The sequence below is a fragment of the Octopus sinensis genome, linkage group LG21, assembly GCF_006345805.1.
Source record: "Octopus sinensis linkage group LG21, ASM634580v1, whole genome shotgun sequence".
Taxonomy (NCBI): domain Eukaryota; kingdom Metazoa; phylum Mollusca; class Cephalopoda; order Octopoda; family Octopodidae; genus Octopus; species Octopus sinensis.
This window is the reverse complement of record NC_043017.1, coordinates 33529416-33536915: the sequence shown is the minus strand read 5'-3', so window position 1 is coordinate 33536915 and position 7500 is coordinate 33529416.

The window sequence follows — 7500 nt, the reverse complement described above, 5'->3', positions numbered from 1 at the left end:
GCTGAAGGTTAGGTGAAGGAAACTGAGTAGCTGTAAGTACAAGTGTGTCTTAATGAAAGCTTATGAAATATGTGATCTATTGTTAAATGGCAATAAATTAAATTGAAAATCCTTTACAATTTCAGTTTAAATGCTCGCATCTATCATTCAATATTAGGATCTTCCTACGCATATAAACATCAGTGCACTATTTCATACACACTCATAAAGGTGAGTGAATATTGCACTGATGTTTCATACACACTCACAATGGTGGTGAGCTGGCAACAATCCTTAGTACTCCTTTATGCCTTCAGTTTAAATTCCGCTAGGGTCGACTTTATCCATCATCCCCGATAAAATAAGTACCAGTTGAAACATTGGGATCGATATAATGAACTTATCACAGAAATTTGCTTGCGTTCTTCCAAAATTTGAAATCAATATTTACACACGCACACACACACACACACACACACACACACACACACACACACACACAATACATTCAATCTTTTATTTCATAATTTCTATTAAATTGGATGTCTTTTGCATAATATTCTGCTTCATGTCTGCATAGTAACGGTCAGTAAAACAGTAAAATCCGTATTATAATTTATATTTGTATTAACTATCTACAATTAATTTTACGATTAAAAGTACACATACACACACACAAACACACACACACATACACACACACACACACGCACGCATGCACGCACGCACGGGCACACACATATTTACGAGGGGTGGTGGTGCAGAAAAGTTCCTGACTTTGGGTAAAAGAAAGTAGACGAGGATCAGTAAATAATGATGTTATTCAACATGTTCTCCTCTCAGGTTCACACATTACTGCAGCAGTCCTTCAGTTTTTCTTAGCCCGTAAAAGAACTCAGACGGTTGAACCTCCAGGTAGGCTTTCGTGATACCCTAAATATATATATATATATATATATATATATATATATATATAGATATATATATATATTTAAATTTAAAATTACGCAATATACTAATAGTGAAACATGTATTCGAATAATCCATATTTTTATTGCTTTTTCTTTTGTCTTGCTCGATTACGTTTTGGTTATTTTGCTAAATGTTTCTTGTGAACATTTCTTAGTGGTAAGACCATAGCAGATCTATTTCTAGCATAAGGGTCTCCACATAGTGGTTTCCTTCTAATATATATATATATATATATATATATATATTGGAAATAGAACATAAAAGCAATTATCGAGAAAGAAGGCAATGATACATGGAATAGCATTCGTCAGAACATGATCACCAGAATCAGCGTCGTCCCGCTATTCTTTGATCCTTTTATTCTTTTATTCGTTTCAGTCATTTGAATGCGGCTATGCTGGAGCACCGCCTTTAGTCAAACAAATCGACCCCAGGACATATTCTTTGAAAGCCTATAACTTATTCTATTGTTTTCTTTTGCCGAACCGCTAAGTTATGGGGACATAGACAAGACAAAACCAGTTGTCAAGCGATGGTGGGGGGAGAGACACAGACATGCACGCACATGCACACACATGCACACACATATACATATATACGACAGGCTTCTTTCAGTTTCCGTTTACCAAATCCACTTACAAAGCTTTGGTCGGCCCGAGGCTATAGTAGAAGACACTTGCCCAAGGTGCCACGCAGTAGGACTGAACCCGGAACCATGTAGTTGGTAAGCAAGCTGGTTACCACACAACCAATCCTTCGCCTATATGTTCAACATACGAATGAGATGGAAACTTGTGACAGATATCTACAGATGTAACCAGTTATTTGTCCAGTACTAGTGAAGAATATATATCTAGAAATTGGTGGCATCCACGCCACATATATAGGAAATGTGGGCGTGTGTGTGTGTAGATATAAAGAGAGAAAAAGAGCATTGTGAGGTACACGTTTCCCTGGTGTTATACGAGTTGGTTTGAGTTCTAATATATATTTAAAAGATAGATTTTTGGTTTGCTATAAAAATAGAATACATTCAACTGGATTTTTAAAGTTATATCCAAAAGATTAAGACTGAAATGAGTTTGATCAGGAATGTGTGTGTGTGTGTCTGTGTGTGTGTTTAAAATCAAGCGCGTGATATGCATTTAAGTATAACCTAGCTGTGACAAGATACATTCATTTTCATATATAAATATGTATGCACACACACACACACCTACACACAAACACACACACAACTACACACACACTCACGTACACGTATACATGTAATAGGACATCTATTGGATATAATGGTGAAGTATGTATATCCAGAAATAGGAGGCCTTTAATATTTATATAATATTTCATGGAAACAGTATCTTTGGTTTGTTATACGCTATTAAGAAAGATGTGACGAAGTGTTGCAGGAAAATTAATCACTTATAGAAGTCTGCTGAAACAATATATCCAAATTAAAACCACATAATTCTGAGAAAGAAATATCATAGTAAAAATACTTACTTAAAATCAGGAAAATATATCACAATTAAATATTCTTTTCAGTCTTAAACATATAAGAATATACATAATTTCCTTTTTTTTTATAATTTTCAGGAAATCAGAACGTAATCATTACGTTTATGAATTTGTGTTGCAAGATTCTTGATGGGAAACCTATTTCTTTATTACCCACAAGGGGCTAAACACAGAGGGGACAAACAATGACAGACATAGGTATAAAGTCGATTACATCGACCCCAGTGCGTTACTGGTACTTAATTTATCGACCCCGAAAGGATGAAAGCAAAGTCGACCTCGGCGGAATTTGAACTCACAACGTAACGCAGACGAAATACCGTTAAGCATTTCGCCCGGCGTGCTAACATTTCTGCCAGCTCGCCGCCTTAATGGGAAACCGTGTGTTGAAACAGATATTGTGCGTGTGTATATGTACATATATACACACACACATACACGCACACATATATATATATACATATATACACATACATACATACACGTACACATATATGCATACACACACATACACGTACGTACACACATATAAGCACAGACACACACACACATACGCACACAAAAACATGCGCACACATCCGCACACAAAAACATGCGCACACATCCGCACGCACACACTCACACACCCAAAACTCACTACCCCACGGATACACGCATATACATCCATATACGCTTACACACACACACATACAAACGCACACATACACGCACAAACAACTACACGTACATACATACACACACACACACACACAAATGAACCCACACATACATCCCATAGACACGGCACACAATTATACATACACCCACACAATTATACATACATATATATGCACACACACGCACGTACAAGCACACACGCACACATACACTAAGTTAAGCACAGTTACTCGCCACACACCCAAACTTTACGCATACACACACGAACACACACATACACACACACACTACAAACAAAACACACACACGATACATATACATACACGCACACACACATACCTCTTTGTTTTTGACTTGTGACTGGACACAAAAACACCACTCCTTATTCTTACATACTGGCCAGCTACTAGCCAGTTGTTCGCCATACACACATACACACACACGCACACACACACACACACGTGCCATCATTGCACACATACACATACACGCGCACACGCAGACCTCCGCGCACGCACACATCCACACACATTCCCCCTCTCACTTTCCTTGTCTTTACCATACTGTCTTTGAAAACTCTCCTGTCTTTAAAAAACATTATTCTTCCACCTTTCTACTTCCGGTCTTTCAATATGTGACCTCGTGAGTACCGCTGGCGTTTTTTTTTCCTCTGTCTTCCCTTCTCGGGATCTTTCCTTCTCCTATGTTTCCGACGAAGAACTCCGCTCGAAACGTTAAACGCTCCTTCTTCCCTTCTTTCCTGAGCGTCCAATAATACTTTATTTGTTCCACGTCCTCGCGTTGTGTTTTTTGTTTTTTTTATGTTTTCTTGTTTGGATTAACTATATATATATATATATATATATATATATATATATATATATATATATACATACATATATATGGATCTAGATTGCAAGATAATATGTTTAATACAAGTTATTCAAATATGGTTCCTCAGGTTCATATGCATTAAGAGTTGTGGGCGCCATGTATATATCAAGTTATGTATGGTCGTGATTGTAATATGTGAATGTGTGTTTAGCTGCGTGTAGTCATCTGGGTAATTGTTCAGAGAATTTATCTATAATGCGCTCACAACTTTTTTGATACAAAGTTTTGTTGCATGGGGCTAAAACTATGATATTATTCATGCTTTCGTCTATCATTGAAGCTAAGATAAATATATTTTGCTTTTAAAATAAAAGCGATATTTAGATCTAAACTCTATTGGTGGCATTACTTACTCTCCTATAACGTTGCTACAATTCTTTATGTAGAGTGTTTTCTACTCGACCAAATCTCCATATTTTTATGCCAAAATGTAGCTAGGGACCATTACTATTCAAAGATGGTAACAGTTTTCAATTTGAGTAAGAATTGAAGTAGTTACAAGATCTGAAATATGCTGCGGGTGAGTAAATTGCGGCCTTAAAAATATTAATCAACTACTACCGTAGTTGAATGGTTATACCATCGTTTTGTATATAGCAGACGATATTGGCCAATGTGTTATAAAATGTCTTTTAGAAAATGACTGAAAAGTTTAAAATAATGAAGTATGAAAAGGAAACGGAAACTGTAATTAAATAACATTTAAACATTTATAAAAGAATTCAAATTAACTCGAAAACATTTAACAGTTTTAAAATACTTTTTTTAATTGTAACTTATTTAAGATTGAAATGTTTTAGTACATTAGGTGCATTAGCTGTATTGAAACACTTCGCAGGTTGTTTAAATGATTCAGTTCAATGGTAGTTGGAAGAATATCTTAGCAGTTGCTATTATGACAAAACTAGTAACAGCTATAATGATGCATCTAAGCCGTAGTTGTACGAACAAAGACCAGCAGTTCTAATGACAAAGATCAGCTCAATGCTGGGTGTTTTGAAACAGTTAAGATGTCGTTGTAATAGTTGATTGTAATGCTGGGTGTTTTGAAACAGTTAAGATGTCGTTGTAATAGTTGATTGTAATGACAGACCGCGTTGAAAGTTTTAATGACACAACTTCGTGCTGATTATAATGAAAGCGAAAAGTGGTGATTATAACGACAATCATTGTGATGATTTTAATGAAACAACTCAGAGACATTTGTAATGTTTCGGTTGATTATATTGAAACAAAACAGTATTAATTGTTAGGAAACAGCTAAATAACTTTGTACTGATTGCAATAACACAACTTTTGACGGTCGTTATAAGAGAGCACAACAGGGGTTGTATTGACAAAGTATTCCAATGCCAAAGTCTTGAAGGTTTCTTATGAAACAACTTCATCAATGAGAAAGCTGATGGCTCAATCGCTTGTGTCTTTACTCTGAGGTCTCTGCAGCAAGCCAATACTTTTGAGCTTGAAAGATCGTTACCTGTTTGTCCTCCCGGGCTGAACTACGCAATTTTGTATCCGATGAGGTTTATATCTTTAATCTTTAACTTGTTCCCCTCATTACACTGCGGACATGTTGGGGCACTGCCTTGAAGAATTTTTTAGTTGAATCAATCCATCCCAGTACTTATTTTTTAAAGCCTGGTACTTATTCTATCGGTGTCTGTTGCCGAACCGTAAAGTTACTGAGATGTAAACACACCAAGATCGGTTGTCAAACGGTGGTGGGGAACAAACACAGACACAAAGAGGATTTGGTTGGCAAGATTCTTTATATGAGTTCGTGTGTTGAAGCATATTCTGTTGTGTCTGGGGAGAGTCATTCTCTTTTAGTACCTTATTATTTAACACACTCACCGGTAAAATTTCCACTTATTTCGTCTTTTTTGTCTTTTTTCGTCTTTTTACGTCTTTTTTTTGTCTTTTGTTTTAATCTTTTTAACAAAAAGACGAAATAAGTGGAAACTTTACCGGTGAGTGTGTTAAATAATAAGGTACTAAAAGAGAATGACTCTCCCCAGACACAACAGAATAATATATATATATATATATAGATATATATATATATATATATATATATATATATATATATATATTAAATGATTGATGTGGAAGACGATGTGTACGTTGAGGATTTATTTAGTACAACGATCATTTCGGCTTCGTTCTGCACTGCCCTGTAGTGGATGTGGGACGACGTAATAACATCAGATGCAACGCACAGTGCAGGGACCCTCATCAGGTGATATAACACGCTTCAAAAGTTATAAGATTTACATCCCGTTTGCGCTCGAAGATTATATACTGGTGATGAGCTGCTAGCTGTTCAGTCACATGGAAGCCATAAGTAGTGAATGTGCTCGGCAGGCCCACCACTTAGAACTTCCCGAAACAAGGTTTGGATACTGCATTTAGTGCTGCCTTTCTAAATATCAATTTAAATTTTTTAATTTAATTTATACATACATGTGTGTGTGTGTCTATATATATATGTATATATATATATATATATATATATATATATATATATATATATATATATATATACAAGGCTTTGGTCGGCTCAAGGCTATAGTAGAAGACACATGCCCAAGGTGATACGCAGGGGGACTGAACCCGGAACCATGTGGTTAGGAAGCAAATTTCTTACTACACAGCCAAATTTGATTCACTCTTTTAAACGTCTTATGTTCTGATACAAAAGCGAATAATGTTCCCCACTTCAGGAATCTGGGAAGAATGATATCACTACTGAATGAGCAAGAATTTCGCTAAAGATGTTATTCGCACCTGTAAATCTGTTGAGCACCCTAGATCTTTCGTTTTCAAGGATCGTGAAGAAAGGCGAGTAATAGTGGAAATGAGGGACCGAGATGCTACATATGTTGCTGCGAAATGAGCCACCTTGGGATATTTTGTTCCACGGTGAAGACGAACCCCATTGTCAACCACTATTGTCAACATCCCGACCACTGCAGTTACAAAAATAGTTGTGTCAATAGTAGACATAAAAACACAGCGGCAACAACAATAACAAAGTTAGACAGAAGAGACCCGCCAAATCGTATCTTCCTACCATGGCCATCAACAACTGAAGAAAATCACAGCCAAATAGAGCAACAATACATTAAATGTGATGCAGACCAATGACAACCACAAAATATCCAAATACCAGTATTTGAAGAGGGGTCAAGAAGTAAGAGAGAAAGGACAGGCAATTTTATCCACCTGACTCCTAAAAAAAATCTTCATTTTTGTGTTGTACCAAGCCAAAGAACACGGTAAAAAGGGGTTCAAATAGTTTAACCATTCAAAACCGCTTGACTAGGTTGTATCCCTTTCATTTAGAATTAATAATTATTACATATAAATTCATTTACATGTTTGACAAAAAAACAAAACAAAAAAAAACGATAGTCTTACCTCAGCAAAACGTACATACGCCTTCCTACCCTACCAACATATTGAACTACTAAAGTATTT